Consider the following 8,678-nt stretch of genomic DNA (forward strand, 5'->3'; position numbering starts at 1 on the left):
AGCATCACGTCACGCATCACGCACGTTCGCTCTGTAAGCCGCTAGGTGCGGGACTATCGCGGCCATTTTGATTATTTTGACAGTGAGTTTTCGCTGTTCCTTTCAGTGGCTATCCAGCCGTGCTAGTGAAAGGTTACCGTCCATTTCTTGTTGAAGTGACTACTTCTTTTGTTGTGGACTATGGATGTATGTTTCAAGGATTAAAAATAAATTTATTACATCTTTTTCTAGTTGCAAAGCTGTAGTTTAATTAAATCCTGGAAGAACACTAGTTTCTCTTTTCACTGTAGTTATAATCTTTTCTCAATTACATTTGGTCTTACCTAACATTCAATTAAAAAATAAATGAGGTAAAAACAGGTTTCAATACAAATTTTGCTGAAGAAACATCAAAAACAATGAATTTACTTTTTAAAAGACAAATTTAATTTATCGGTGTCAAGCAATAAAAATATAAGAACAACGAGATATGTAACACATAGATTATGTGTTTACAAGATATTTAGCAATACTTTATTCCAGAAGTTTTATTTCTTATGTCAGTTATCAAAACCCCATAATTTCATTTTTAGAAAATTGTATTGACACAGTAAAAACCAAGTAATTACTTCCATAAATACAAAATTGTAGTGAAAACTGTACTAACCACATTATGGAAGCTAATATAAAGTATAGTAAGGAAAATGTATAAATATTTATTACTTGTATATAGAAGTTAGTGTTCATTGTAATATATGAAATTTAAAAAATATTATAAAAATAAATTTGAGAATTTACTGTCTCATATTGTTTTAAAATATTTAAATAACAATTTAATAATTAGGAAACGTACTTTTTCAAGATATATATATTCACAGCCCATTATAAGAAGTACTCACTTCCGTCGGTCAGTCCCACGACTGCCTTTCCATTTTTTATGTTTTGTTATACAAATATTTTTGGGAACCAGATGATTTTGAGAACCTGCTAAATGGTCCGAACCGTTTTCTGTGAAAACTCTCTCAAATACAGACAGGGCCGCAGAGAGACTCCATATGGTTGCCACCATCTCAACTTATCTGGTCGGGTTGGATGCGTTTCAAGCGTCCATTTTAACGAGCCAGCACTAGCAATAGCATAACGATGTGCCGCCGTTCTAAAGACAGACGCCATCTCCTACCTCATCCTCTGTAGCAGAATTACGAGCCTCGGCTGCTTCTGCGAGCTGTGTCGTCGACATTTGCTGGAAAAGCTCCCCTTTCATGTACAATTAGTGCTGTGTTTAGTTCTTTATTCAGTACATGTATTAGAGTTAGTGAGGTTGACATAAAACATGGTGGTTGTGATTCCTGACTTAGGCATGTCACAATGGTATGATTTGTTTATTTGAACGTAGTTTGTAATTATGTATCAGGTTAGTTATTCATCTGAAGAAGAGAACAGATTGCAGATCTCGAAAACTCAGTGCTACTGATTTTTTGTTTCACTGAACGGTGTCAAATGTCCGGAAAAATCCTATTTTCTTCATATAAATAGAGGTCTGAATGTAGAATTTTCAAAATGTTCCTTGCCTTTGCTGATATAAAGTCAAACCTACCATCGCGTGTCAAAGTTTAAATATAGTCAAGTGGACTTTTTCCTCAATTTTTTTATAAGTTACGTGATAGACAGGACACTATAGCCCACGTTACTTTAATCGAGAGCTTCGCCTAAAAGTACTTTTCTTTTTAATTTAATTTTTGAAAATAATACTTCCACTATTCTATTATTTTACTTTATACTAAATTTTCTGTATTTTGTTTGGATTTACAAACGTAAAACACCATTCTTGTTTCTTGGCACTCACAATCGGGCAGATTTATAAAGCATCAAGTTTTCTTCAAATATTTATTCAGAATATATTGTACATTTTTGATGCTCAATAGGAGCAGTAAAAACTAATATTGGCAAGCTGCTTCTTGCTAGTGATTTTATATTGCAAATAAACAACTCAAAAGAATTAAACAATGTAAAACAACTATCAATATATAGCAACAACAAAACAACAAGTAAGTATTTCGAAATTGAAAAACAAGTTTTGATCACAGTTACCTTTCCATTACATACTAGAAATAAAGTTCCATAACATTCACATATTGTGTAAAGAATACTTTGATGACTATTACACAATACAAGTTGTACATATGAGCATACCTAATGGATATAACAAATTTAATAATCTTAGAATATACATCTTAAACTACATACATTGTTCATAAATTACGTGTCAAAATGTTGTATGGAAAGTTTTGAATTAAGGAATTTCATACAACTTTACTTTCTTGTTTAGGACATGGTACGTATTTGAAAAGTGTATGAATTCACATGCGGCTTAAGTAAAGGTTTTCGAATTTTTCGTAGTGAATGTTTGACAAGGAATTTTAGATATTTTCAAGAAAACCTCCAGCTTGCAAATATTTTCAAGGTGTGGTTCATAAAAAGATACAACTATACATAACGCAGCTATGGTGGGAAGGGTTGATTCAATGCTCCAGTTTACTTCCCTCTCGAATGTATCGTCTGGAATCTGACACTGCCACAGACTTTTTTAGTCAGACGTCTCTGATGTCAAAATGATTTTGAGGTTCTCCATCGACAAACCTTTTTGGATATCTTCAGACGAACATGACTCCAGATACCAGGAGTCAAGTCTGTGACTGCCAAGTTCCAGACGCTGCACTAAGAAGAAGGTGAACTGGAACTAAACTTAATACTCACTTAAGTTATACTGCGTTATCGTGTAACAGTTCTGAAAATTATCTTACTGTCGTTAGGCTTGTACATTTTAAGTATCTTTTTCTCTGTGTAAAAGAAACCTATAGTGTTATCTAGTGTATTATTTATTGTTAATTAAAAGAAACTAAGGAAATGTTTTTTAATTGTTAGTTAAGAAAGGATGGATTTAAATTTTCGGTAACCGCCCGCGAAAATATACTTCTACTCTTAGCACTTCACTGACATCGAATTACTCTGATAATTCTAACATAAGAACAATGACAAGAACATCCACCGCTATTTATCTTCTAGACCGTAAGATTTGCAAATCTCTTTGATCAACTCTTTCTTCTCCGACTCTGGTAAAAATGCTGCTTTGGCCGCATTCAGATTCTGAAACATACAAATGGAACTATTAGAGGTTTCTTTATAATATTTATTTATTTATGTACCAAACACTATACATTGTCTTGCAATACACACAGTTCCAATTAACTGATAACACATAACGTTTAAGTTCTAATATATTGATATCTTATGTAGACTACAATATATTTCGTACTTAAAAATGAACAAGATTTTAAATGCACAATCTTTGAAGATGACCTCCCTGTGGACACAAACTAAAGTTATTCTAGTAACTCAACGTTGTTATTCCGGGGTTTTGAAGTAATAAATATTGCCAACTGTGCCTAGATATAGGAACTGCTGAAGACAAAAAAATGTTAAATTTTAACAACATATTCAAGTATGGAATATAAATGCAAATAAAGGAAGGAATAAGGATTTATTTTATTAATTGTAATTTAAGAAAATATCATGGATTTTATAATGTTTTTAAATGTATTTTTTTATTTTTTTCAAATAACAGTCATGGTAAACCTGGCAAGTTGAATTGAATGCTTGTTTCGCTATTAAAATTGTAACAGCACTACGGGAATTTCGACACCGTTTAAAATGCGTACATATTTTCGCACTGGAGTTATGGGTCGGTGTTTTGTAGATTTAATTAACTCTAAAATGTGTTTAATATTCAGAAAAGAATTATAAAAGCAATTTTATGTTAATCAAGATAATCGAGTAGAAAAACATTTTATAAACAACTAAATTGAAAACGCTCCCATGGATTTACGTTTCTTTTAAAAGCCAATAGCCACATTTTAAAGGTAAGTACACTTTTTATTGGACAACAAACGAATATTTTCATTAGCACAGTCATCGACTGAAATTATATTAACAGGGTGTATATTTTTCAGTCTTGAAGCTTTATAATTTAATAAAAAATTAGTTCTCAAAAAGACAGCCCATTAAATGCTTTTAATCACAAAAACCCCCTCGTAATTGGTAAGGCCTATTACTTTGTAGTTGAGTTTTTAAATGGGAGAGAGTGAAATAAAATGTTTCTTTTTAATCTATATACTTCAGGTAATTCAGTAGTAATATAATTTTATTGTAATTAACTTTCTGTAAAGTATATTGACAATTCACATGTTAGCTGCAACAATCGCTATCTATGTGTGTGTGTGTGTTGTGTGTAGATGTTTGTTTTTCTTGTTTGAGTTCTTACCTACTTTTTATGTAATAATTTATGTAAATATTTATACAATTTATATTTATCTGAAGAAGTGTACTTAGATACACGAAAATTTATAAATGTTTTCAACCAATATACCGTGGTTTATTTGTTGGAAGATAATAACCTGTTTCTTTTTATATATACATATATATATATATATAATATATACATATATAAATGAATGTTTATCTGTATGCTCTTTATAGTCTCAAAACTATTTGACCGATCATTATAAAAATTTGTTTGTATGTGTATTTTTCCACGGAGAAGGTTCATATAAAAGTTATCAAAGCGCCTGCACATTATAAACTGCAATTACGAGACTGTTACGTATATTAAACAACACTATTTGAAGGCGTTTTTTTTTTATGTATATTTTGACTTTGAAATAAATTTCTGGTTGAACTTAAAGCTTGAGTGTTAGATACTTTATAATAAAGTATATTTGTGTGTACAAATATACACTATAAACATACACTTTTGACAGTGTATTTCTTGATCTTAGCAACAAGGTAAAGTCTACATCGATCGGCGTTGGAAATATAATTCACTTGAAGCCAGAAGTGCTCACGGGCAAAGCTTACGAAAAGCGTGCGAAGCCGCGGGAAACAGCTAGTTCTTCATAAATAAAAGCTATATTTTAATGCTTGAATAAATTGAAATTGAATTGTAAATAATATTCCATAAGGGATATTCCATAAAGGGGATTATAAATAATATTCCATCATTATCAAATTTGTACGTTACTATGTAGAAATGAAGTTTCATGCAAAAGTTTTCAATTTTTGTTAATTCGTTTACTTTTTGAGATATTCTGTGAAAGACAGAAGAGGGATTTTTCCATTCCCCTGAATAAGAAGCTTTTTCCAATACTGAACCCAAACACCATAAGGGAATATGACCCATCATAGCACTTGATCTGGCCTATGCAGGAAGGAATTTCAAGTCTATAGCTCCATGCATTCTAGAGACGTTCCGCATCAGGCAATAGAGATATTGCCAACTCCTGAGTGATAGACTTCGCTAACGTTCAGCCAATCAGTGGAGTGCTCCTGCCGTCCCTATATACTAAGCTAATACGACTGCGGACTAGCTAGAAGCTACACTTACAGCTTGAGCTAGGTGCTGATCCGTGAGTCCGAAACTCCTGGCGAGTTTGTAGTCCCCGTCGACGTAATTTCCGGTCAAGGTCCGGGTCGTCAGAACTCAGCGAGAAATTCACTCCATCCTCAGCAAATCTGGAAGTCAGAGAGTTTTACTTTGTGGGTGCAAACGTTTCCTAGATTGCAATAGAACCTCTAAAACTCTTAATTCTAAGATGAATTTCGTAATCTAATTATAAGTTACGAAGCACCTTTGGTGATGAATAATATTCCAAACTCTCAAATACCAAAACTCATTTCCAAAACTTAACGAAAAACTTTTCTGACACTGTTCAACCATTGATTTTCTTACAAAAGTTGCTTCATCTAAGTGTTTTTGTAGGTGAATACTAATCAACCATCATTTTATTTTATTTTTTATTCATAACCCCAACCTCTTCCTTTGCTTCCTGTCATAGAGATTATTCTCATCTCTTTTCAAGGTATTTATACACTTATCCTTTATTGTCCCTTGTCCCTAAATTTTCCTAATATAACCATAATAAAAGGTTTAATTTTATACCGTCGATGGAGTGACAATGAGCGGTTAATTGTGGTTGAATTAGAAACACTTAATGACAATGCTTGTTTCAATATTTATAACTTTTCCACAACGGATCTTAACTTAATAAATATTACTTTCCTAAATTACCTCTCTCATCAATGTTGACTGTTTTCCGCATTCTGTCTAACTTCTACTTCTTTTATAACTGGTAACAACCGGTATGAACACTATTTACTCCCTAGTTTAGTTCTCTCATTACATTACCGATAAGGGTTAATATGGTATATTGAAGATTTTTAAGTTACACTTTGATTGGAGCTTAACACTTCCTCCAACATTTTCTTCCACTCACACCACCAAGCTATCGTACCTGAGGATGGGGTGTTTGGCGCAGTTGGGAGGCACAGCAGCGGTCAAGAAGCTGGAGTACGGGCAACACTCGAAATGAATCCTGTCTCGGCGACACCGAGCGTACAACTTCTCGTCTTGAACAACGTGGTAGCCGTGGCCTACTCGGTCACTCTGCAGCTTGTACGCCGCCTGCGGGAGTCACAATCATGTTGAAGACTACACACCAACATATGACAACAATCAGTTCAAAACCAAGTTCAAAAATCTTTATTCAGGAAAATCGTTGAATACATGCAAAACAAATACATTCAACGATATATGCCAAAGAACGATATTATTATATCTTTGGTGGTTGGTTCATATACAAAAGACGTTGACAGACACCCACAAAAATCGTCGAATGGTTTCAGCTTTGACATTTCTTGATTTAATCCTTGAATTTGACATTCGGCCATCTTTAAACTTTTGACACGATTCACACACAAACGCCATCACTCACAATGTTTTCTCCGTTAACACGGCACATTCTCCAATAGACTTCTGCTTGCAGGAAACGAACAACACTCCCCAACTTCTTTTGGCGAGAGAATCAATAGAAGCGGTCATGTTTATGCGACTGCAGCTCGGCGATAGCTAGCTAGTTGAGATCGGCAGTGACAAATGTAGCGGGGAAGATGCGCGATCGACTACTGCGCACACCGCGGACCTGCCACGTGTCTGGCCGGCGTAGCATGAGATCGGAGGTTATACAAATTATTCTCGTACATTTAATTTAGTTATGGTTGTGTATACGATTTGTTTGGCTTTTTTCACATGTAAGCATAGGCTTGTTAGCTGTAAGTATGATTGCCATTGCAAATAACAACTAGTACAAATCTGCCATATTGTTTTTTTATATAACGATTTATTTTAAATATATATTTTGAATAAAGAAAAAGAACAGCCAGGAATCCACTTTATTATTATTCCAGCCAGGAATATTATTTAATCCACTTTCAACATTTAATTTAGTTGATTACGTTATTGGTTCAAAAGTAAATTGTAATCTACATAGTGTTTATTCCGCGTCAAGATCGTTCTAAAAACACTAGTTTTCACTATTGAAATTTCGATAAATGTAATAAGCTAGAATAGTTGTGGTGCTATAAATTCACACTTCAGTGCACGATGGAGTGTTAAAACACGCTTATGTCAAACTAAACAGTAAAGTAATAAAATGGATTATTATGGTGTTGAATTTTGAACCAGACATCCCCGGCTATTGCTAGCTAAGCCGCCCAACATGTGCGAGACTATCGCAATTCGGTTCTGCAGCAATCGGTGTGTATTGACGTTTATCCCGGGCTTAGTTAAATGGGATTAAACGTCACCGCTGATTCACACAAAACGTTGAGCTCGTTGGTCGATCAACGTGTCAATATTTTGACTTAATAAGCTTACACCGTCTGACGGAATAAGCTGTCCTTTGTTTTAATATGAATTATTAAAAATTATCGTATTCGCGGTTTGAGTTGGGCAAACAAATCGGTCTGCAGCACATTATGTATTTTTGAAAAACATGTTTTAGCGTGTGTTTACAGGCAAGGACGTAGCCAGGTAGGGAGTCCAAGCGGTTCGGATCCCCCCCCCCCAAATTTTTAACTTTTTTCAATTACTTTTTTAGTAAACGATTATTATTATTTCAATAATTTTGATTTTACTAACATGTACTGATGAAAGATCGTTCTCAGCATAGATACGGGCCAAGAACCTTTTAAGGAACAAAATGGATCCTTGCACTCCGTCCACTACGGGAAAATAACAGTTGTCTCGACCCCCCCCTTAACATTTTTGTCTGGCTACTGTTCATAAGTGAAAGTCTATATATTTTTCTACACCAAAAGGAATGTGAATTTAGCCAAACCGAACATTCAACTGTTCAAACGCTCAAATCGCGAGAACCACATATGACAATAAACGCATTTTCAATCGGTACTTATGACTTTCATGACGTCATCACATTCCAGATATAACGATATTTACCGCTTTCAACTGTAACCGTGGTGTAACCGACTCAGATCTCAAATATGCAGAAATACCAATATCTAAAATAGATGATATGTATCATCTAAATTGTGTTGACAAATCAAAGTGTGATTATACTCGTATATTTAAACCCTTCCCATGAATTGAGTACGAAACATCGGTTCAATATCCTGGGCTTCTTATTGATTATAAAAAGGATAATGTGGATTCAGACATTTTCTCCATTGTTATCGTAATGCAGAACACTACATTTAGAGGGTTAAAATCTAACCCCTTTTTCTGCCAATTTCTATCCTCTTTGACACCTGAAGGAAAGGGTAGATTTCATCCTTCGAAACGGAGGGGT

General features: G+C 34.0%; 1 long non-coding RNA gene across 1 annotated transcript; it reads right to left on the reverse strand.

The window, feature by feature from the left end:
• Positions 1-1,852: 1,852 nt before the first annotated feature.
• On the reverse strand, positions 1,853-6,515 carry LOC124374592. The gene is made up of 3 exons (XR_006923580.1): positions 6,327-6,515; positions 5,420-5,547; positions 1,853-3,126 (listed from the first exon to the last, which is right to left on the reverse strand). It is a non-coding gene; the product is annotated as an uncharacterized LOC124374592 (long non-coding RNA).
• Between the last annotated feature and the right edge of the window lie 2,163 nt (positions 6,516-8,678).

This window comes from Homalodisca vitripennis, unplaced genomic scaffold (genome assembly GCF_021130785.1).
Source record: "Homalodisca vitripennis isolate AUS2020 unplaced genomic scaffold, UT_GWSS_2.1 ScUCBcl_9227;HRSCAF=17657, whole genome shotgun sequence".
In the NCBI taxonomy this organism is placed as follows: domain Eukaryota; kingdom Metazoa; phylum Arthropoda; class Insecta; order Hemiptera; family Cicadellidae; genus Homalodisca; species Homalodisca vitripennis.